The 25,749-nt window shown below is 40.9% G+C and overlaps 1 protein-coding gene across 19 annotated transcripts in view; it reads right to left on the bottom strand.

Annotated features, from left to right (window-relative positions):
* SEMA6D (semaphorin 6D) overlaps positions 1 to 25,749 on the bottom strand; it is a 276,265-nt gene that overhangs the window by 164,385 nt on the left and 86,131 nt on the right. For 3 of the 19 annotated variants that reach the window (XM_073303916.2, XM_073303920.2, XM_073303921.2), the window contains one exon: positions 959 to 1,102. The exons of the other annotated variants lie outside the window; for them this stretch is intronic. The gene's annotated coding sequence lies outside the window, so the exon portion shown is untranslated. The remainder of the gene's footprint in view (positions 1 to 958; positions 1,103 to 25,749) is intronic. 19 annotated transcript variants of the gene reach the window in all.

The following is a 25,749-nucleotide window of genomic DNA, read 5'->3' as shown; positions in this document are numbered from 1 at the left end:
TTGAAATTTTCAACTTTTTTCATGACCACGCTCAAATTTAGGGATATGCAGGCCTTGGTGTGTTAGCAATCCGCTGCACTTTTGGAAGCACAAGGGGATTTTTAGTGCATTTAATACAGTTTTGAACAGAAGCTGCAGTTTGCTGCAGAAACACATGAGTTATATTGGTTTAAGGGGCCACAGATGTACAAGTTTCAGTTTAGAATAAAGTACTTGGTATTGGAGCTGAGAGAAGATTGGTATCTATATTGCAGAATGTAAAGCATGACTTGATACATAAAAATGAACTCAAGAACCAATGTACTCAAAAGCCAGACTGCATGAAATCTTAAAAGCCAAGCCAGACGAAACCTTAAATGTAAGTTCATTTTCATTCCTCTCTCTCTCTAAGCCAAATCCACAGAGTCGTCAAGGTGGACGCAAGGGGCACAGTAACACAGCATCACTTATTAAAATGTCTCCTTGCCAGGCCAGCCTATCCGTAGTCAAATTGGGCTGATGTGCCAAGAGAAGTGGAGAGACCCTACAATGTAGGAACAAAGTGTGGTCATCCAAGGGTTGGGGCAAGGAGTTAATGTAGGCAATCTTTTCCTCCAACTCCCCCCCGCCCTGCCTGAAGTGCTCAGTGGATCTCAGTCCCATTCTCCCCCGTGTTCAGCTTTGCTGTGGGGCTGCAGTAACTCCTGCACAGCAGTTGTGATGTGGGAGAGAGGATCCCTACTTTTAAAGAATGTTGTTGATAAAAGTGAGGGGTCAGATGTTGGGTCTTCCCTAATTACCCTGAATGGAATATTTGGCTCAGTGGAGACATCCTATCTCCAAAATTACACCAGTGTTCACAGCTGGTAAATGGGAGGGCTGATTTAGGGCTATGTGGCCAAAGGTTCCATCTTCAGCCATCAAAGATAAACTCATCCCACTTCCCAGATCTTGGAGATCCACTGTGCAGATGCTGTACCTTTGTTGGTCATAGATCTTTGAGACAGGTAATGGAGAGTAGATCAATGTAACTTATTGTGTTAAATGTATTTAATTTTTCAGTTGCTTTACTCCAAACTTCATTGTTGCTTCTGACACTTCCAAACACATTTTCGAGCTGATTCTGGAAATTAAGAAAAGTTGGTGTTTTAATACTATCACTGAATAAGTACAACAGGCCTAGAAGACTTTTCACTTCAAATGCAATTAGTAATTTTTGCATAACATTGCTTATGAAAAGTATTATAGAACACTTTGCTGCCAGACATAAACTTTGCATCAATAAGATATTTACAGGAGGTTACAATGTATCAAAGACAGTGCATGTGTAGATGTGGTAGGACAAGTATGAAAAAGTGTGCAATGACCAAGCGACAGGGAAAACAGCTTCAATAGATATGGGCACAGAATGTAAGGGAATTTGCAAGCCAATGAAGGATCTTGAAGATCTGAGAAATGTTCTCTACTGGAAAAGGGAATGGAGAAGACACCATTCCAAATATTTGGTGATAAGATGAACCATCATAGTCTGGATAATTTATAAACCTTAGAGAGACCACAAGAAGGAGGACTACACTTGTCAAGAGGGAGAAAGAGATGAAGAAACGCTAAAAGCTTTGACAGAAGAGTGATTGATATAGTGCCTAATCTGGATGATGTTATGGAGCTGACAGAAGGCAAACTCAGAGGCCTGGGAGATATGAAATAAAAAGAGAGTTTGGGGAGAATTCGAACACTTGTGTTCCTGAAAGTAGGGGTGAGTATGAGAAATGGAGAGAATGAAGTTTTGGTTGAAGCTATTCTTATTAAAGAGAAAGTAATGGAGTTTAACAGTTTTAGCAGAACCAGAGATTGATGACACTGAAGCGGAGAGAGTAAAAAAGGGACCAAAATGATGAAGGGAACAGAGATTTAAGTATCATCTTTCCACAACTGACATCCAAATGTGAATTCAGAAAGAAAGTGGTGAAGGGGAATAAGGTAACTAAAAGAGTAAAGGGGCCCAAGCATGGAATCCAGAGGGGCCCTTAGTGGAGGAACCCATTAGCAGAGAAATTTACATTCCAAATCACAAAAAAGGAGCAGCTGGATAAACTGAGGCAAATCCAGGACAGCAAAGTACCTGTGACTTTAGCTGGTTAAGTTGTTGTGGCAGGGTGCTGACTCAAAGCATACCTCTTCCAGGCACAGCATGGCCAGCAGGCAAACCATCTTCAGTTTCCTCTTGCTTCTCCCAAATAACTTGTTCACAGACCAAATCCTTCCCCCTGGTTAAGCGATTCCACAGCCCTCTTTCGTGGGGTGGTGCAATGGCTCAAACTGGTTTCCCCAATTTACTAGTAGGGTTCCAGCCCTGCTTCACAGAGCCTTTCTTCTCTGTCCCTTTGTCTCTCTAGAGGCTTCATTTTTTTTATCTTCATCACAGGGGGATGATTTTACATGCATGACCTGTCATGTCATGTCACTTAGCTTATTTTCTCCATCTGGGGTGGCAAGCGGATTGTGTCACAGGTGGGCCTGGACACATCAGCCCTTAAAGGGGCAGTTACCCTGTGACAATTTTGTGTCATGGTCTCTAGTACCATGTGCAAGGTGGGAGAGGATGAATGAGGTTTTAAAAAGAGAGAGAGAATATTATTAGTCACATTTTAAAGGGCATTTTCAGAAATCTGGAAGTGGCACAGCCAGATTAGAAACAGCAGTAGCTGCTTTAATAGATGAGAAAAGGTACCTTTTTCCAAATTTTTGCTAAGAGCTGGAAGAGTCATAATGATTCTTAATTTTAATATATCTTATCCCAGTCAACCATCCTGCATAGTTTAATCCATTGTTTCACACATACAACCATTAATTTGGTGTAGGCTATTCTCCAGTTCAGTTGTGCTACATAATAGGAGTGAAAATCCAGCACTTCAAAACATACTGGATCATTTGGAGTGAGCTCTATAACTACTTTTTTTCTCTTTCATGCATTTGTGTTTCATTTCCCTTCACTAAATTGAATGCTTTGAAAATACCATAGAAGTTTGCAAAATATTTATGTATATACATCTATGCTAAAAAAGACGCATCTATCCGTACACTCTAAGTTATGTCAAGGGCATCAAAATATCACAAAATCGCTACCTAAACTTAACTATAGGGCAGCAATACAATTCAGCGTAGGCCACTACTAACATAACCAACAGTAATGTAAAACTCTGCAGGAAGTTCTTGGTGTAACTCCCTACAAATAATGGAAATCGGATATTGAAAGCATTTCAAAACCCCGATATGATAAAATATTGCAAGTTTGCATACATTAAGGAAATGCTACATTTTGAAGTTTTATGTGGGGAAAAATGAATCATGTTCAACATTGCTTGTAGTGCTATAAAATACACAGAAGCGAGGTTAATTGAAAACCTAACGTAATATAAAAATATGCTCAACCTGTCAGAAGAATAAATATGGTGTGTAAATCTCTACTTAGCCTGATGGGATAGTGAAAACTTTTAATGAACATCAGTTAAAGAAATGAATGAGTAAAAGCATGTAATAGGTAAAAAGAAAAGGAGTACTTGTGGCACCTTAGAGACTAACCAATTTATTTGAGCATGAGCTTTCGTGAGCTACAGCTCACTTCATCGGATGCATCCTGTAGCTCACGAAAGCTCATGCTCAAATAAATTGGTTAGTCTCTAAGGTGCCACAAGTACTCCTTTTCTTTTTGCGAATACAGACTAACACAGCTGTTACTCTGAAACATGTAATAGGTATTAGCCAGTTGGCATATCACTACGTCTTGTCCTACCTTCAGTGGACATGGAGAACAATTGATCACTGTCCTTTTTATAACAGTCCTTTACATATTTGAAGACTTAACAGGTCCCCCCTCAGTTTTCATTTCTCAAGACTAAACATGCAGTTTTTTTAGCTTTTCCTCACAGGTCAGGTTTTCTAAACCTTTTATCATTTTTGTTGCTGTCCTCTGGACTCTCTCCAATTTGTCCACAGCTTTCCTAAAGTGTTGTACCCAGAACTTAACATATTACTCTAGCTGGGGCCTCACCAGTGCTGAGTAGAGGGACAATTACCTTCTGTGTCTTACATATGGTACTTCTGTTAATACACCCCAGAATGATATGAATCTTTTCCACAACTGCATCACATTGTTGACTCATATTCAATTTGTGATCCACTAAAAACCCCCGATTCTTTCCTAGAGTACTACCGCCTAGCCAGATAGTCCCCATTTTGTAGGTGTACATTTGATTTTTCCTTCCTCTGGGAAGTAGTTTGCACATATCTTTATTGAATGTCATGGGTCTCCAGTTTTTTCCACCAGGTTAATGCAAGTGTCAGTGATGTTTTACACATTTCAGGGATATTTCTGATGGGCAGCTAAACTGAGTTTATTCACCTAGTACCAAGCTTTTCCAGGTGTTCCTTCCATATCCAGTGATTTATTCCACAACATGACCACACCTCAGGAATTAATCTTTTCCCATATGAAGTAGCTGATTTAGCTTTCATCTCTAGCACTTTATCCCAATAGGGTTGCACTGGTGAGATCTTCTGCCTCTAACTACTACTTGAAAGTTAATGCAACTAATGTGCTAGTGGCCATTTGCTCATAATCCTGAGAGTACCCTGAAGACATCAAGGTGGGACATTAATGTGAAGAGGAATTCACAATAGTCTGTCTTCATCAAAATTAGTGGTCCTGCATTTGGAAGGAGTGGGCCTACATATATACAGAGGCAGTCTGTGCAGAGTTAATCACAAAAGGGAAAGCCGATTAACAAAAAGGATCAAAATCCCACTTTATACTGTACACTTTTATGAAGCCATTACTTGCTAAAATTGGCAAAACTCTGGGATAACATACTATAATTTATATTTTTAAATGATAGCTAATTGAACAGCTTTTCTTTTATCACCCCCATATCAAAATACCCTTAACATCTTATAGAAATATTATTCTGTCTTACTTTTTGCCTACTAGGCAATCGTATCCTTTTTCTATTTTAAGAAAACAGCCTAAAAGCAATAAGGACCAAATTTTCAGAATTTCATGTGTGTAAGAGTGCATACACATAATTTGTGTGCTCAGTTACAAAGATCTGATGTACATCTTTGCGTATGGAATTGTGTGCCTGTACACATCCCCATAGTCTTGGAGACGGGGCATAAACTGATGGCATGTTTTCTGTACTCTGTCACTGAGATGTTTTTGTCACTCCCAATTTACAGTGGACTAGCCTGATTCTGTTATTTAGAATGACAGTGTAACTGTCAATCTATTAATGGCATTTACCATTCATACCATCTGCAATATCTATATGGGCAAAAACATCAGCACCTTCCGAGATCCCTTTAAATGATCTTGAATACCTCAAAGTCAGTCAACCCTACCCATTTTCTCTCCTTTCCCCAAAGCAGAGAAGTACACCCCCTAGACTGCCCAGTCAGCCAGTCTACACACATGTTGACAGTCATATCCAAATTATAGCAACACTTAATAAAATGCTGTCTAGTTAAAAACTAGAGAAAAAACATATAAAACAAAGCAAAACATTTAAACTTAATTTCATCTAGTCATGGGCTACAAAAAGTTGCATTAGCAGACTATAAAACTTAGGTTTATAGTTATAAACCTTTAAACTTGATAGCTAACACACTTGTAGGAATCTTTGTTTCCTAGAGCATGAACCTGTACCAATAAAATCAATGGAAATTTTGACATTTACTTTAATAGGAGTAGAATTAGGCCCTTAGACCCCCTGAAGCTGCCTGTTCCCAAATCCCAGCTCCAGTGTGGCAGTGTGTCAGTTAGTTGATTAACATCCCAAATCCATCTTTTATAATCTGAATCTATGGAGCTATTTATACAGAATATATATATTCTTTTGCTTTTGGCAGAGAGACATCAATGTTTTCAGAAGTGTTTAGAGTATCACTTCAGCCTTAATAAAAATAGAACTCTAAGTTTTAAAATTAAATTTCTAAAGTAACATCAGATCTTCACAAATACTCCGTCTTTCAACTCCCCTCTATATATTTTATTTGAAAAGACCTTTCCTCCAGTGTAGAATATTCCTTTAAAAATGCAGTTGGAAGACTTCTGCCTATCTCTATCGATGTTTGGGTAAATATTTTTGATCAAGCAATTTTGTTTAGAATGGTAATGCAATCTCTACCCCGGGGGGCTCTTTCTGCACAGGATGCCTGCCCACAGCTCTACCTGCAAAGTTACATTACAACAGGCTTCATATTCGCTGCTAACTTACAGAGAACTCTAACTCACAAAGCAGGCACAATCATCTGTCATAGCCAGCCATAAAAAAATACAGTATAGATTTTTTCTTACTTCAAGCTAAAAATTGCATGTAGCCACTGTTCTTCAATAGTTTAATATCACACTTAATTATCGACATCATTAAGTTAGGAAATATGTTTTATTTTGGGATCAGTGGGCACAGGCTGTATTTGTCAGCTCATTTAAAACGGGTAACTAGACTTGGAGTGTGACTTTCATATAACGGGACCAAGTAGAGAGTGTTACTGTATTCAAAGGAAAGGTGAAACAATAGTGATCATGCTGTGAACTGAATAAGCAGAGAGTCTATGAAGTGATTTACAATTCTTATTGAAGTCAGCATGCAACAAAGTCCATCTCTTTTGTTGTAGTAGTGATTAGTGAATATAGTTGACCTACAATACGTACTGTGTTTAATCCAGTGTTTTTCACATAAAGCTAAAGGCTGAACTCACAATGTATTTATTTCTTTGATACCATTCCAAGTTTTTCAGAGATATCTCTCTCTACACACTGAATTAACTGAAGGGGTGTATATAATTTAGAAGGTAACACAAGTAATTATTAGGAAAGTAATAGTACAGACCTAGTCCTGCTTGTCTTCTGATGCAAGGAATACTAGTAAAATGGCCCCAGATCTGAGAATAATAGAGCCATTGTAAAATAAACTTGAAAACAGTGTCTCAGATTGTCCAAGCCACCAAAGGGATTTGGATGCTCAACTCCCATTAATTTGAATAGGAAGCTGGCATCCAAATCCATTTTGCAGCTTTGAAAATCTCAGTCAAAGTTCTTTTCAATTTACATCTTTTATTTAAAGATTAAAGATAACTGACTGTCTTTGGAGAAAAAGAAAATCTATTTATTAGCATGTCAGTCATAGTACTGGTGATTATTATTATCATCCTCTTCATTCATTATTTGTTTCTGGTAGTGCCCACAGTGTGATGGGTGCTTTCTGAACACTAAAGAAGGCATGGTCTCCATCCTCAAAAGTTCACGCCCAAAAAGGACAAAATAAAGTAAGAGACAGATGGAGAGAAAGTGAAAAGAGGACAACAGACAAGGACAGCGGACAAGTTGTGGAATGGCAATGGCCATGGCCCAATAACAAAGGTTTAGTGACATTTTATATATTTTAAATAGATACACACACAGAAACACACAAATTTACAGGCAACCCCAGATACAACCATTGCATTATCTTTACTTTTAGGTGTCGCAGGTGAAATGGGCTTTCAGGAGGGATTTGATTGACTTGGATCACCACCTCCCATGGAAATACCCACTGGAGTAGGTCTGCATATGTCATGGCAGTGCTCTCGCCCCCACTCTCTGCACAAACCTGTCAAGGCTCCCCCCATACACTGCTTCCTTTGTAATCCCTTCCAAAGAGAGGCGGGTTCCCCTATGCAGAAGGAACCAAACGAGTTAGTATAGTCACAGGATGTATTAACTTTCTCCTGTCTTTTTGCAGAAGTGTTGGGGTGGGGGCACATATAGGGACAGTGTTGTGGAGTTGGTTAATCCCCCCTCTCCATGTGGAAAGTGCCGAAGCACACAGAGGATGCCCTCCAAGCCTTTAATATCCAATGTGAACACATGTATCCTAGGGCCAGTCTACACTGGGAATTTATATTGGCATCGCTACATCTCTCAGTGGTGTGAAAAATCCATGCCCCTGAAAGATGCATCTATGCCAATCTAACTCCAAGTGTAGATAGTGCTAGACTGAGGGAAGAATTCTTCTGTTGACCTAGCTACAGCCTCTTGAGGAGGTGGATTACCTCCATGATGGAAGAACCTTCCTGTCAGCATAAACAGTGTCTAGACTGAAGTGCTACAGTGGTGCAGCTTCAGTGTTGCAGCTGTGCTGCTGTAGTGGTTTAAGTGTTACTCCTGGGGGAATTCTGCACCACTGCATATGCACAGAATTTATGTCCCCTGCAGATTTGTTCCCCCGCAGAAAAATGACTTTTTGATGGGGAAGCAAAGGGAAACCATAAAAGTGGTCATGCGACCCTCCCCAGCAGTATGTTTTGGGTGCCCAGGGCAGCCCGCAGAGAGGTAAATCACTGTGCGGTAGGGGTGGGACTGGGGAAAACACAGCTGGTGGCTCCTATCCTGTGCCGGGCTCAGCAGCTAGTCCTGGCTAGGCTGGGAAGGATGGGGCTTCCTCTTTCCCTGCACAGCATCCGGGGCCGGGTCAGACACCCCCGCCCAGATTTCTACCCTGGCTATAGGAAGCTCTGCAAACTCCCCCACCCCACACTTACTGCACCCATCACTCCTCAGCTGCAGGAGGAGGGATCACTTTACGGGGAGCTGCTCCCCCCATGCATCCAGACCCCCTCATACCCAGACCCTCCCACTGAGCCTCACCCCCCCTGCACTGAGGCCCCACCGACAAGCACCACTCCCCCTGCACACAGACCACCCCAACAAGCCACCCACACCCAGATTCCCCCCTGCAACTGAGCCCCAACCAGTTGCACCTGGATCCCAACCCCACTGAGCCCCATTCCCCCAGCATCTGGACCCCCCACCACTGAGCCTCCCACACCCAGACCACCCTGCTGAGCTCTATCCCCCCCACACTCAGACCCTCCCACTGAGCCCAAACCACTTTCACCTGGACACCCCACACACACATTGTCTCATTACCCTGGCACCAAGAACCCCCTCAACAAGCCTCTGTGCATCCAGACCCCACCCTAGCTGGATCCCCCACTGAGCCGCCCACACCCATATTGCCCCATACAGAACCCTCTCAACCTATATCTGGATTCCCCCCACACTATGCTCCTCTACACTGGCGGCTCATAATCATCCTATGATCAACCAATATTCCCAGGTCTTTCTCCTCCTCTGTCATTTCCAACTTATAAATCCATAGCTAATACCAAAAATTCTTGTTGTTAGCCCCTAAGTGCATGACCTTGCACTTTGCACTATTAAAGTTCACCCCATTTCTATTACTCCAGTTTACTAAGCTAGCCACTTATCAAAAGAAACCACAGTTCAGTGGCAACTGTATGGAAGGAGGTCAACCTTAAGATAAATTAGAAGGGAAAATACATAGATTTTAAAAAACCCTGTTGAAACTAATTATTTTTGCTAAAAGTAAAAACTTTCACCTCACTTGAACTTTGTGCATTTTCAAGGGGTTGTTGTTTTTTTTTTTTTACTAAAAGTCCTGTGGGTTTTATTTGTAATATAAATTCAAGTTGAATACTGTATGGTAACTCTGTACTAGAAGTAAAGTAGCCAAATCTTTACATATAATGGGCAAAATTCTGCTCTGAGCTATTTCGGTGTACAGACAGTGTTTCAATAGATTAACTCTGTACTTACACTGCGGAAATTTAGAGAGGATTTTAGCCCACCAATGTTCAATATACACATAGATTGTTGTGGATTTTCAAAATGTTGCCAGTATTTGCTTATATAGATCTTGGGAACTGCACACAAAAATAGATCCACAGGATTTTTTCAAGATATCCCAAATACAGGGTCACATCCTGGACCAGGAAGCAAAGCATGAGTAAATGGGCTTTGAAATGTAGGGCAGCAGTAAATAGCCTGCTCAGTTCCTCCCATATCTCCAATACCCTCACTTCCGCCACCTCTACAGTCCATCTGACAGCTGTATGCAGAGGACTGCAAATGCATTGGGTGTGTTCTGCAAACTGGAAATGCACCATTTCCATCGCTTCTGACCCAAAATGTCTGATTAAGTGGTCATAGCATGCAAATGCTACATGGGTTTTTTTCAACCCTGTTAAAAAATGGATAGGGAATGGGTGCAAAAAAATTGCACAAATTTTGTATTGAATATAAGTCGGCTACCATGACAAATGAAATTTTCACTAAAACAGGTTTGGTGTTACAAAAGTGTTTTTGTTATAACAACAGTGCCTTCCTTCACTTATTTTTGCTGCTAAAATATCTTATTGTTTGGATTATTGGAGGATATTTATAAGGCGAAAGAGACTGGGTACATGATGGCAAATTGACAGAAATCCTGTAGCAAATTCCTCCAAACCTCACAGGGAATCGATTTTTAAACAAACACAATTTGAATATCCCATTTTGGAATAATAAAGAGATTTGGAAAGTAAAACACAGGATCACTACTTCTATTCCAAGGCTTTCAAGATTAATTTAGAAAACACCTAGCTAAACTGGCCAATGTGGGATAGGAGGTTGGGTTCTGAACTGCGTGGGATGGGACTTCTGTGAAGCAAGTGCACTCAGTATCTCGGGTGCAAGGCCTTGCATTGTTCTAAAGAGATGCTCTCTGAGTAGCTCAGGTGCTCGTAAGTCTGGAGGGAGTTGCAGCCAATGGGAAGTGCCAGCTGGGCATGAAAGGCCTGATTCTCTGCTGCCCTGCACCTTGTGTAATCATTTACAGCAGGGTAAAGGAAATGCAAAGTGGGTGTACAATGCTACCATTCTGATTTAGTAGTATTTACACCCTCTTTAAACTAATGTCAAATCCTACATAAGGTGCAGGGCACTGGAGAATTAGGCCTGAAGGGTTTTTGATGATGGCATAGCGAATAAATAGGGGATCTGATCCCAGAGATCCCTCCCCTGCAACTCCCTTCAGTACTCAGTTGTTATCATCAACAGCACACTAAATGTGACTAACATATGATTATGTGTCATATTTCTTTGAAATAAGCAAATAGAAAGTAGCCTAGTGGAATTCCTTACTGGTGACTACACTAATTGAATGACTTATGACCTATTTCCTCTTATTAATTTTTGAATACTTTATTTAAAGTCCTGTTTGTAATGCAAATTATATTAGTGGGAAGATAGAAAAATACACATCTATCTAAAAGCTTGGTGAAATATTTGCATGACTTCTAAAAGCTACTATATATGAGTCTGGACATTGCCGCATGAATTTGGAGGTAAAGTATTGTAGTCTGGTACTATGAATATAATTCGTCAGCTACCAAAATTGACTGATCACCTTTCCGGCTTGAAAAAGCTATGATATATCTCATGCTATAATCAGTCTTGACGCATTCCAGAAATGCACAATAAAGAAACACAGAAAGAACAAATTATCTTCCATAGAATGCAAAAATATTTTAAAATGAAAATAATTTTGCTAACCAACCGTAATTTTGAAGTAGATAAATGGGAAAAGAGCAAACTAGTGTATATATTACCAGCATTTTAACCATGTATTTCATGTTGGACTTCTTCAACTGATTCTTTTTGAAGAATATCCTTATTCAGTTCTATAAAACAGCAATGAATGAAGGAGCAATGTGAATCTGAGTGCCTTGTAAGAGTTTTGAACATCCACAGAGCAGTTAGGGTTTACATAAGGAGCGGATTCTGTGAGCTGCTGAGAACTTTTTCAGAATGGTGTCTTCAACTCCCATTCATCTCCTCACCAGATCAATCCCTTACTCGCTTGGAGTCTGATTTCCAGAGGTAATGAATGCCAGCTGCTCTAGTTACAGTGAAGGAGTGCTGAAGGTGATCAGCTCCTACAAAAATCAGACTCTTACTGTGAGATAGCAACACATCTGCATCAGTAGTAGAAACAGTGCAGGTAATGTTGTCTATAGTTAAAGCTGCCCAACGCTTTCCATTATAAGATCTCGTTTTCAGTTGCTTATAATTTTGCCAAAATTAAACCATTTTCTATCCCAGGCGTCTGCCTAAAGCTGAACTATTTTGGAAAGTTTCAGCTAAAATAGTTCAGTTTCATCCCAGAATGGAATTAACATTCTTACAGCTGCGAGAAACCTAGCAGCTCCGTGGGTTGGAGCAGCGCCTTAAATTTGCAGGGGAAATTGCCCTGGGATCAAGGATGTGCCTTTTGCTGTCCCTGTAAAAAATTTACCCAAATTTGGACACGTCATAAGCCTCTGAGAAATCTCAGTTGACACATGCTCAGTGGAGACTTAGAGTTTGGTAGCTAAATTCTCTGAAGAATTTGGCTGCACAGTGCAACATCCCTAGGATGGAGAAGGATCTTCCCTGAAAGTGATTCTCACATCTTCCTGCGAATGCTATGGAACTGGAACTGAGAATAGGGAGACAGTCTCCCCTGCATTCAATGCTCCCCTGGCAGAAGATAGGGGAAAACAGGAACAAGTGGGAGGGCAGAAGCAGGGCACATGGGCAGGAGCTGGGAGGGCGCTGAAAGGTGCAGTGGGAAGGAGAGGGGCAGAAGCCTTTAGCAGATTAAAAGCAAGCTGGTATTTCCTTTATGGTAGGTTAGACGTAAATGAAGAAATCATCCCCACGGTCTTAGCAGCCTGTTGCATGCTCCATAATATTTGTGAGGCTAAGGGTGAAAAGTTTTCCCTGGGGTGGAGTGTGGAGGCAGATTGTCTGGCTGCTGAATTTGAGCAGCCAGTTACCAGGGCTATTAGAGGGGCACAATGGGGGGTTATTCAAACCTGACTTTTGTTGTTATTCAAATCAGGGAGGCTTTGAGGAAACATTTTGATAATGAGCACCATTAATGTGTCTTTCTATACAGCACTCTGCCACGCTTTGTTAATTTTCTGCCTTGCATGAAAATTGTGATGATTCCTGACCGAGATTTGTAGTCAGCAAATGATCAAACTGCCATTATGTATTACTATCAGCAGCAACCACAACGTACAGGAGACACATAAAGAGTGGTTACCTTTCAGAGAGTTTGTTTTTATTAAATACCAAATTGACAACACATGCAAAAGGCTTGGTGGGAAGGGAGTGAACAGTGCAGGGCAGTATAGGCACTCATAGCTGTGTATAAGTCCAGCTATCATTTTGGAAGCTGTCCAAAGGGATGGAGTGAATGGGGTACTGAGATGTTCTGGGAAGGAATGTGTGGGAGGAGTCTGGGGACGTCATGGAGAGAAGTTCTGTATCGGCTGTGGGTTTGAGGGGGAGGCAAGTATGCATGTGTTCTACCGGAGCGTGACCAGGGACTTAAACATCTGTTTGCTTCTCCATCACTTTTGTCATTCGCTCCTGGTCCTTTACAATGCACTCCTCACTCTCCTTTCTGTCCTGCCTTTCTAAATTTTTCCTTCAGGGTCTCTCTCCACTCCCTGCATTCTCTTTTTTCAGCCTCTAAGGATTGGAGCACCTCTCGGAACATGTCCTCTTTACTCCACCTTGGTCGCTTCCTTATCCGGCAGAGGTGCTCTGCTGGTGTGTAGGGCATTCTCCTAAAGGCCACACCTACAGAAGCATAAAAAACAATACACAGAAGCATGATTGTTAGTTCATGCACAGCATTGAATCATTGTAGTAAAATACACCACTTTTAACATACCAATCACTTTGTGTCTGTTTCTTGGCAAGCACCATCTCCGTGAATACCTTGAACATGGTGAGTTCAGCCTGGGTGGGGTTTGGATGTTCCAGATAGGGAAAAGGGTCTAGGTGTTTTTTTAATGGGACCACTGAAGGCGACTTGGGACAATATCGTAAATTCTGCTACCATTTTCCACAGGCGGGGGTCATTGAAGCAAATATCTCACTCCTGAGGGTAAGCAAGGATGCAAAGGTGTATCTCCTGCAAGAGTGCAGTTTCAGACCCGGTCCCTATGCTGCTCACCTGTGTGCTGCTTTGGTCCCTGCACAAGTGGCATGGGAATGTTTCCTAAAATGGGGGAAGGAACAAAGTAGCTCTGCCAAGGAACCTTCAGCAGAGGTTTGGCAACTACCTCCAGGAAAGTTTCCTAGGGATATCTCTGGAGGATTCCCATGAAATCTTGGTGTGCATTAACATGCTGTTCCACTGCACTGCTTAGCTGCACAGGGAAACACAGCTAGTCTTGTACATTTCTATCCCTTCACCCACTTCTAGACTATACAGAGTAAAGGATGGCGCTATCTCATATAACTAAGCAGCAGCATCTCAAAAAGATCACTTACCAGGGCACTCCTCTCCTGCATCATGTACACCAGATGGACTGCTGGGACTGGCTAGACCCTTCCGGAAGTGCGAAGTCCTGACTCTCCGCATTACTGAACAACCCTGCCATGTGCTCCACATCATCCTCCAACTCAACCTCCTTGTCCACGATTTCGTCCTCGGGGTTAGGTCTACTGTCTGCCACCTTCAGCCCCACCGAAGTATCCACAGGGGTTGCCACTAAAGATGGCGTCCAGCTCCTTATACAAGCAGCAGGTCTTCGGCGCAGCACCAGAGGGACCAGTTTGCCTCCCTTGCCTTCTGGTATGCCTACCTCAGCTCCTTTATCTTCGCATGGCACTCCTGTACATCCCATTTGTAGCTCTTATCCAACCAGCCACGAGAAATCTTCCCATAGGTATCTAAGTTCCTATGGATGGAGCGGAGCTGGGACTGTACAGCCTCCTCTACCCATAATGCCAGCAGATTCAACAACTCAGCATTTGCTGCATGTAGCCACCATAGTCAGCTGGAAAGATGCAATGTAAGCTGTCCACACCGAGCAAGCAGGAAGTGATATTTCAAAAATCCCCATGCCTTTAAAGGGTGAGGGGCAGATGCATGTGTACCTGGGTGCAGGACAGGGGAGTTTGAACTGCGGAACAGAGCAGTCAGGATGGGCATTGTGGGAGAATTTACAGAGACATAACCAAGTGTGGGGTCTACCCTGACACTTTGTCAATATAACTTTGCCACAAAAAGCTCTACACCTCTCGTTGAGGTGGTTTTATTTTGTCGGCAAAGCAGGAGAGTTTTGTTGGCAGAAGAAGCATTGTAGTGTATACACCTCAACTGTTTTGTTGACGAAACCTGATGTTTGTTGACAAAACCGTGTAGTGTAGACAAGGCCTAAGGGCACATTTAGTATTTTCCTGGTGATTGCCTTGTGTCCAGTTGATATATATGTGGCTATCAGGTTGGTGCAGTCTGCGACTCAATCCTGGACAGAGAGTGGGAGGAGTTTGATAAGCACAAACTTAATTCAGCCATCTCAGAGTGGGAGTGCTTCCTCCTGATGAGTAGAGGAAACCTCCACAGCTGCAGACCCTTAACACTGCAAAGTGCAGGAAAGAACCACAAAAACAATTCGAGAGCTGGAGAAAATGCCTTACAGTGAGAGACTCAAAAACATAAAGAACTCAATATTTAGCTTATCAAAAGAAGACTGAGAGGTGACTTGATTACAGTGTGCACCTATCAGGTACTAAAGGGGTTTTTAATTTAACAGAGAAAGGCATAACCAAAACTGATGTCTGGAAGCTGAAACCAGACACATTCAAATTAGAAATTAGACACACACTTTTAACAGTGTAAGTGACTGACCATTGGAACAAAACTATCAAGGGAAGTGGTGTATTCTTCATCTCTTGATTTCTTGATGTCTTCAAATCAAGACTGGATGCCTTTCTAAAAGGTACGCTTTAGTTAGTAAACACAAGTTATTGGGCTCAATACTTGGTAAAATTTTATGGCCTGTGATATAAAAGAGGTCAGCCTAGATGATCAACAAGTCCCATCTGACCTTAATACCTAGGAACCTATCAAACTGTTGATGGCTCTGTGCTGTGGATGCTCCAGGGCTCTGGATTGATCCCTAACTATTTGACAACTCAATGAGACTCCCCTAACATTGTATAGACATTTTTATATGTGTTACATTTTTTCCTTAAAAAACTCATGTAGGAAATGGACTCTTGTGTTAGGAGCTTCACCTTTTACAGGTTTTGACCCTTAATGCTCACATTTCTATCATCTTTTCTCATTACTGCTTCTAGAAGCTCTGGCTATTTTGGGACATCCATGCCTGGTCCTCTTGGGAACCTCTTTCAAATATTTCCTGATTAGGACAAATATCCTTTCTGGGACATTACATAATAATTTAATCTCATTCCAACTGTTTTAAATACTTGAACAGAAACAGCCAAATACAACTGACTCAATAGTAGTTTTTTACTTCTATTACAAAAGTCGAATAGGATCTATTCTTTCCCTGCCACCCTCTTCCCCTCAAACCCCTCTTGTTTTAGAAGTTAAAGATAGTAAGTATCATAAATTGCCAGCATTCTGTTGACCTGACATATTGCCAGACTGGTCTTGATCAATGAAATTAACAACATTTTAATACCCGCTGCAATTAATTTTCCTAAAATATTTTCTTAATATGCTTAATAAAGCAATAGGTTTACATGACTCAAAGTCCTTGGTTCCCATTTTAATGTTATACTCAGAATAGAGAAATTCAGAGATTCTAGAAGCTTTTGTTAACAATTAAAAATACCTACCCTCTCTCTACAAGGGCTACTCCTCCAATCCCTGCATTTTTTATACAAATCAACTGGAAGCACACGTGGGCTGCAGATTTTACCTCATCCAAGAATCAGACTTCATATTTAATGTGTGTGTGACAGAAATTTTTCTAATACTAAAGTGAGGTTAGGCCTAACTGAGCAAGATCTACTTATCTAATTAACTCTCTTATATCTAGAGAGTTATTACAAGCCTGTAAGCAATAAAAGTTATTGTAATAGTCTAAATTATGTATTAAGCAAGTTTGGGATTATATGTTATAGAGCCATAAGAAAGTTGGATCTTGTGTATACAGCAATTCTATTAACTACTTATCTATACAATAGCCATGTCAACAGTTTGCTGCTTCTATTCCCCAGACAATAAGTATTTTGCTTCACTGTTTAAATTAAATTTTCTGTTGTTCAGAAAGTAAAGAGATTGTTTCAAGGAGATTGGTGTTATCTGTAAAGCTGTTATTCATTTAGGATGGAACTCATCTCAATGTAGAGGGACCTCAGAAGGCCTTAAGGTCCACTCATGTCCTACACGGGCGTGAATTTCATCTTTCTGGCCCAGTGGTACCTGTTTCCATGTATGGCAGGTGGTAGAACCCAGTGAACCCCAAAAGAGAAAGTGCTGGCTCTACAGCTTGACTTTTCTTCTCTTCAGCCCTGTCTGGGCATTCCATGGGGTTTGTCCTTGTACAGTGGAGCCTGTGCACCGCAACCAAGTGGATGTGGATGCCTCAGGAGAGCAGGCATCTGTACAGTGGCTACATGACTATGCCAACTGTGGATCTCCAGGCCCCTTGTTCCTTGGTAGTCTGGTTCCTCTGGAGCTGCACTATCAGCTTTACCCAGTCAGAAGCTACCTTGTGATACCCACAAAGAGGCTCCTCACCACACACGGAAAGAAGACTGCAGAAAAATAGTAAATTCTGAGGCTGTACCTTATGTCTATCCTGATCTCTGTTGGACTGGCAGCGAGGAATGATGTGCAACTCATAAGCACTGACCTGCCCCCTACCTCTCTGCAACAGATCCATGGGCCCAACAAGACCACTCTGTGGGGTCTAGAGGAAAGGGGAGTGTCGACGTGGAGGTGGTTGACCCCCTTTCTATTTGGCAAGACAAGGATGATAGCTGCATGTGTGTCTGTGGCACAACATAAATCTTGTGTTCCCAGTTGAAATGACTTAAAATTGTATATTTCAGTTGAATATTTTTCCGGTCATAATCATCCACCCCCTGGCTGCTTTGAATGAAGCAGTTATTCATAAATTACATCCCCTGTAACACCACTAGGACAACAAAGGATACGTCAATGTGACCAACTCTCAACACAAAATGTTTTAAAAAGAAATACTAAAAGAAACAGAGTTGATTGCTTCATTTGATTGCCCCATGTACAGCAGAATTGCAGGAACCTGCATTTTTCTGAGTCATGCAAAAAACTGGGCATCTCTCTTCCTTGCTTCTCAGCAAAGATTTAAAAGCAGAGTACTACAGTGAGGTCCCACACTACTAAGCCTTCATTATTTCCCACATAACAGACCGCAATATGTTTACAAGTACATTATGAAACATTATAACGGAAAATCAAAACCTAAATAGCAGTTGTCAAAATTAATGAACAAAATACATGTTGTGATGCATAGCCTTACTTTTTACTAATTTTGTTTGCTTACTTACTAGCTAATTTGCAATATTCATCTACTTGCAAAGGATCTCTCAGTTAATGATGTAAATTAGCAAAAGTCTTCTGTGCACTCATTAATTAGGTCTCATAAAATGTGTAATAAAAAAAACCTGCTCACCTTTATTAATCTTGAGCTGTAGATGCACTCCTGATTTATTCTTATTCTGTGCTAAGTAACACTCAGCAAAACTCATTGGTTATTCTGCGTTAGTGGAAACTTTTATCTTCCCCTTCATATGCAAGTTTGCTGAAGATAAGCATTGACTATTTAAACTTATGGATTTCTCAACTTCCCCTTAACTTCAAAAATCATCTTTCCCTCTAGTATAAACACCTTAAGTATAATCAGAAAATAATTATATTCTAGCTGAGCTGTAAATTAAATTAGAATTAGTACATGCTAAATATGAATTGGTATCTCAGTCTAGATCATTACTGTACTAAAAAATTAACATGCAGAGTGGACCCCTCCTGGGCTGGGTATTGTGATGGCAGGGACTGACTAGCTCATGCCATTAAAGTAAAAGAATACAGAAATTCTGTAAATTGTAAAAAATTCATAATCTTTTCAATAAAATCTTCAACTTTAATAATTTTTGGTACCCTCCAGGTGCCCCAATGGATTAACACTGAGCTTGGAGTGATTCATAAAAACATCTTACTTTTCCTGAAGAAAAATATTACTTCCTGCGTAACTTCACTAGTCAAGATTTCAGGTTCATTTATTTGTTCTCTCAGTGTTATAAGTTGCTTTTCTGCCTCCCCAAGATAGGAGTTTAGTATTATTATTTTTGGTACTTCTGCTTGTCTATCATCCATCCTACCTACCATCCATTCTTTTAAATATTTCCCATTTCTTGGCCTTTATTAAACAACACTTGTGCTTTCTGATAGAGAAGGATCAGTTTCTTTAGAAAGCACGGCATTCTCAATGTCACATGTTCCCTCCCCTCCATCCCTCTCTTGCATCTCATGGACAAATACCTACCTGGCTACAAAGTTCCATGAGGTTGTTTTTTTTTTTTTTGTCGTTTTCCAAAGAAAATTCTGCTGTTACTATTTGTAGTGTACAGGAATTGGGTAATAGCCCTTTAAATAGTTTGGGGGGCCTCCCACTTTAGTGGGGCTCCCGGTCTTCCATTGCAGAGGCCATCAGAACAGCCTATATATGTAGCTTGGCATTGTATATTTACAACATAGTTAGCAAACAGGCTTATTTGGAACCCAACTGTGTCTGTACGGTTTCCTCATATACTTAATTTGTATAAAGAGCTAAAATACAACAGTGTTGGACGCTATGGGTGGAAATGATGTGCCCAGCAGGTCTTTGTTTTTTAGGATTTTTGGTTACTCCTACTCCCAATAAAAGCAATAGCTCTCTCAAGCGTGCATAAGAGCTATGCTTACAAGGTGAGAGTCTGAGCAGCCATGAGGGACAGCCACTGACAGAAACACTTTCCATTAAACTTTATCTCACAAAGCCAGCTGCTTAGTGCCTCATCGCTTACACTGGGCATAGTGTTCTCACTGAGCCAGTTCTCCTCAGGTTACCGACCTCTCCTCATTAGTGTATAACAAAGCACTGAGCTCAGCAGCTATACCAAAGGTTCTGTGCTGCAGTCTCACAACCTTCTCCATTCCCATGCAAGATAGATCCAAAAGAGTTTAAGGTCATAATGGACCATTATATTATCTACTTTGACCTCCTGTATATCACAGTCTATTACATTTAACCAAGTCCTGTATTGAACCCAGTAACTTGTGTTTGACCAAAGCATATCTTCCAGAAAGGCATGTAGTCATGATGTGAAGACATCAAGAGATGGAGAATTCAAAATCACTTTGCTTGGCAGTTTGTTCCAATGGCTAATCACTCTCACTATTAAAAATGTGTGTCTAATTTCCAATCTGAATTTGTCTGGCTTTAGCTTCCAGCCATTGGTTTTTGTCATGTTTTTCTCCACTAGATTGAAGAGCCTTTTAGCATCCAATATTTTCTCCCCATGAAGGTACTTGTACATTAGTTTATCAAAAAGAAGATTAAGCAATGATTTGATTAAACAGATTGAACTTTTAAAATCTCTAACAGTAAGACATTTCCACCAGTCCTCAAATCACGTTTGCGGCTCTTTTCTGCACCCTTTCCAATTTTTTCAACATCCTTTCTAAAATGTGGGTCCCAGAACACAATGTTCCAGTATCGGTGTCACCAATGCTGTATATAGAGGAAAAATCATTGTTCTCCTCCTACTCACTACACCCATTTATATATCCAAGGATAGCATGAGCCCTTTTTGCCAGAGCATCACACTAATTGCTCACATTGAATGCTTGTTCATTATGACCCTAAATTCTTTTCAGAGTCACTGTTTTCAGGTTGCAGTCCCCCATTCAGTAGTATTTCCTGAATGAGGTATTTCCTCATTCCAGGATGCAGAACTTTGAATTCAGTTTTATTAAAATGCATTTTGTTTGAATGGACCCAGGTTACCAAGCAATCCACAAAGAATCTTTAACATCCACAAATGTTATCAGGCACCATTGTAGAGTCAGCTTTTGAAAATCTGGCTGAGTCTGTGTGTATGTTATATTATAGACACACCCCCCCGCCCCAGTTCTCAAGTATGGAAGTAGCTTTCAGAATCATGCTTCATGTTCCCAAGATAGAATGTATAAACAGATTAGATTAAAGAATATAACAGTACACCTAGTGATTGTTATTATTTGCCTAAATTTTAGAACCAATGCGTGAGAGTTCAAACTTTAAAATATTATCCTGAATGCTGCCTTTATATTTCAAATTGAACATGATTTATTTAAAAATACTGAAATATAAAGTAACACTGATCTTCTAATTTTTCTTCCTCCTATCAGAGTAATTTAACACATGTACTTCCCTGTAGTTATCCAATTCACATGTCAGCAGGTGATATGCAATTTTTCAGAGAGGGTTTTTCATTTTAATGAACAACATACTATGAATAAGACAAAGATTTAGTCATGGGCATTTTTAGTAAAAGTCATGGATAGGCCATGGGCAATAAACAAAAATTCACGGCCCTCTGACCTGTCCATGATTTGTACTATATACCCCTGATTAAATCTTTGGTGTTCCGAGTGGCTCCAGAGGTGCAGCTGCTGCTCCGGAAGAGGGCTCTGGGGCATTTCCTGGTGCTGGGGAAGGGGGTCCATGGCACCTGCTGGTACTGGGGTAGGCCTCCGGGGTGCCCGCTGATACTCGGGGTGGGGATTCCAGGGCACCTGCTGGTACTCGGGGTGGGGATGGCACAGGACCATCCCGGGACCATCGCTGCTGCTGCTGGCAGTGGACGGCCTGGGACAAAAGCAGCCGCTGCTTGCAGGGGGTGGCCCAGGACCGCCGCTCATGCTGCCTTGGGGTCAGTCACACCTGCAGAAGTCATGGAGGTCCCGGAAAGTCACAAAATCCATGACTTCCATGACAGACTTGCAGCCTTAACTGTGAGTCAGGGTATGAAATATTCCGTTCAGAAAAAGTGGTAGCATAGTATTGTAGAACAATTCCAGGCTGTATAATTTATATTTTATAGAGCCCATGCACTATTTAATGACGGTTTTATTAAAAGGAGTTTGATTTTATAATTCTACGTGTTGAGCGAGTGGAAGATTAGAATATATATTCGGGTTTGAAACAGACATACTTATCAATATGTTCATTAGATGTTTACTGATATCGGTCATTTTAAATAACTAAGGGCCAGACTGTACCCTGAGTAGCAGGCTCAAGGACTTTCCCTGTTGTGTGTCCCTGCAGAGCAAATGGGTACAATCACAGTCCTTGCACACCCTCCTAATACTTTGTAGGTAGAGCTGTTCTACATTTTTCCAGCAAATTTTCTTTGTCACCGTGAAATAGCCTTTTTACTAAATGAAAATTTTGGAAAACAATTAGTTTTTTGAATTTTCTTGTTAATTTTCATTTGTAATTTCCCATTTCCCCTTCCTCCCCACACCTTTCAAATGGCAAATATAGGGGTGGAGGGCAGGGACACAAATTTTAAGCAAAAACATTCCAGAAAAATTCCAAAAAGGGAAAAAAGTGTTTTTCAAAAAACTTGACAGTTTATTATTTCTGTGCCCTCCCAGTTTTTTGACCAGCACCATTTCTAAGGTGTAAGACACTCAACTGGAAAAGGGAGTGGATGGCATCATGATTTTGTGCACCCACTCCAGTCCTGCACAACTGCACAGGCATGCCAGGGAATATGCTGCACTTCTGAAATTGACTGCAAAGGAGCAATTTGTACCAATGAAATGCAGCATAGAATTCTCCCAAAGCTCTCCCTGGGGAAGTGTAGTGCCAAGCTGATCTTGATACACACCAGTGCCTTTAGGGCACAACTGAACCCTATTTTAAATGTGGAAACTCAACAGGCTCACTCTGGAAATTTGTACTCAGTTCATCCAAATTAGAGTGCATAATTTGGATTAGGTATTCAGTAGGTGTGCACGAAAATGTAACACACAATGATGTGGAGATGGGCATGGAGCAGGCAAAGTAACAGCAGGGTATTAGTTAAAACAGGTCTCCTCTGTAGTTCACCCCACTTCCACATGTAAGTTAAACCCATTTTGCTCCCCCACCACATAGAATCATAGAAATGTAGGACTGGAAGGGACCCCGAGAGGTCATCCAGTCCAGCCCCCTGTGTTGAGGCAGAACCAAGTAAACATAGACCATCTCTGATAGGTGTTTGTCCAACCTGTCCTTAAAAACCTCCAATGATGGGGATTCACAACCTCCCTTGGAAGCCCTATTTCAGAGCTTAACTATCCTTATAGTTAGTAAGCTTTTCCTAATATTTAACCTACATCTCCTGTCCTTCAGATAAAGCCCATTACTTCTTGTCCTACCTTCAGTGGAAAAGGAGAACAATTGATCACCATCCTCTCTAGAACAGCCCTTAAATGATTAAAGACTGTTATCAGGTTGCCTCTCAGTCTTCTTTTCTCAGAAGTAAATAGGCCCAGTTTTTTTAACCTCTCCTCATAGGTCAGGTTTTCTAAACCTCTTATCATTTTTTGTTGTTTTACCTGGACTCTTTCCAATTTGTCCACATCTTTTCTAAAGTGTTGCAGCCAAAGCTGGACACAGTACTCCAGCTGATGCCTCATCAGCACTGAGAAGAGCGGGACGATTACCTTGTGCATCTTATGACACTCCTGTTAATATACACCAGGATGATATTAGTCTTTTTCGCACCTGTACCACATTGCAGACTTGTATTCAATTTGTGATCCACTTTCACCTCCAGATCCTTTTCGCATGCCTATTCAGAGCAAGTTACATTACTTAGGCCTGGCCTACACTAAAAAGTTAGGTCAATCCACGTACATTGCTCAGAGGCATGAAAAAATCCACACCTCTGTGTGACATAGTTAAATCAACCTAACCCCCAGCGTAGATAGAAGAATCATTCAGTTGCCACAGCACTATCGACCTAGCTACTGCCTCTTGGGGAGGTGGATTATGTACACCAACAGGAGAACCCCTCCTGTCAGTGTAGATAGTGTCTACACTAAACTGCTACAGTTCTGCCACTGTAGCATTTCAAGTGTAGACAAGTCCTTAATACTTGCATTTTCCAGCCACTTTACACCCAAAGGGCCTGAATCTCTGACAACTTGCACCTTGGGGAATAATTTACACTTATGAGAAGTATAGGTAAAATGTTGCCATTATGATTTGGTTATATTGACACACACTTTATATTGGTGCAAATGACTACACAAGATCCAAGGCAATGGAGAATCAACCCCAATGTGTTTCTGAAATAACTATTTCAGTCATTGCTGAATTTGTTTTTGACTCGAGTATGAGTTCCTTATTTCTGCATTGTCTAGGTACATTTGTTTATTGTCCTTTAGCAAATTATGCATAAAGTAGAATAATAGTTGTATACCACTCAAATGAAGAGTTTGGTTTTGAAGATAAACATTTTTGTTTCCTACAGTAGTAATTTCAGGAGACACTAGGAATTAGCTGGAAAGCTAAGCACAAACTATAAACAATCATATAATCACTGGGTGGACACTGTGTCGGAGACCACTCTTACGTTCAGCATTTCCGTTGTAAAACAAGTTTGACTTTTTTTTTTTTAAAGGACAAATCAATTTGTAACAGAGATGTCATAAATATAAAGGGAAGGGTAAACCCCTTTGAAATCCCTCCTGGCCAGGGGAAGGCTCCTCTCACCTGTAAAGGGTTAAGAAGCTAAAGGTAACCTCGCTGGCACCTGACCAAAATGACCAATGAGGAGACAAGATACTTTCAAAAGCTGGGAGGAGGGAGAGAAACAAAGGGTCTGTGTGTCTGTCTATATGCTGGTCTTTGTCGGGGATAGACCAGGAATGGAGTCTTAGAACTTTTAGTAAGTAATCTAGCTAGGTATGTGTTAGATTATGATTTCTTTAAATGGCTAAGAAAAGAATTGTGCTGAATAGAATAACTATTTCTGTCTGTGTATCTTTTTTGTAACTTAAGGTTTTGCCTAGAGGGGTTCTCTATGTTTTTGAATCTAATTACCCTGTAAGTTATCTACCATCCTGATTTTACAGGGGGGATTTCTTCATTTCTATTTACTTCTATTTTTATTAAAAGTCTTCTTGTAAGAAACTGAATGCTTTTTCATTGTTCTCAGATCCAAGGGTTTGGGTCTGTGGTCACCTATGCAAATTGGTGAGGCTTTTTACCCAACATTTCCCAGGAAAGGGGGGGTGCAAGTGTTGGGAGGATTGTTCATTGTTCTTAAGATCCAAGGGTCTGGGTCTGTAGTCACCTAGGCAAATTGGTGAGGCTTTTTACCAAACCTTGTCCAGGAAATGGGGTGCAAGGTTTTGGGAAGTATTTTGGGGGGAAGGACGCGTCCAAACAGCTCTTCCCCAGTAACCAGTATTAGTTTGGTGGTGGTAGCGGCCAGTCCAAGGACAACGGGTGGAATATTTTGTACCTTGGGGAAGTTTTGACCTAAGCTGGTAAAGATAAGCTTAGGAGGTTTTTTCATGCAGGTCCCCACATCTGTACCCTAGAGTTCAGAGTGGGGGAGGAACCTTGACAAGAGATTACAGCCGTTTGTTTCCTATTACATTCAGGATCAAACTGAATTAGTGCTATTGAAATACAGCTAGCAATGAACAAAGGAGCCAAAAATGAGAACTATAGAAGTAAAGATGTGTCAATGCAAAATGAATAGCTGAATGAGAAAACCGCAGCAAAAAGAGCATGGGTTAGCCAACCATTCATCCTTCTAATTGTCTACCATTAATTCTTAGTACTGTAGCGAATTGACCAGGTGTTAAACACACCTTTTAAAAAGATAGCTCTCTTTTGTGTTCATTTTGAAGCAAATGCTATCTACACTTTTGGAAAACAATTCTGGATACCCATTTCAGACCACGTCAATTCTTTATCTCTGGTACACTTTGTAGTTATTCCACCCAGATTCATCCCCTACTGCTTCATACAGACAGACATTATCAAGGGATCTGGCATCAT

Source organism: Lepidochelys kempii, chromosome 10, assembly GCF_965140285.1.
Source record: "Lepidochelys kempii isolate rLepKem1 chromosome 10, rLepKem1.hap1, whole genome shotgun sequence".
NCBI classification, from domain to species: Eukaryota; Metazoa; Chordata; order Testudines; family Cheloniidae; genus Lepidochelys; species Lepidochelys kempii.
The sequence above is the reverse complement of the archived record's forward strand: the minus strand, read 5'-3'. Positions and strand labels throughout refer to the sequence as shown.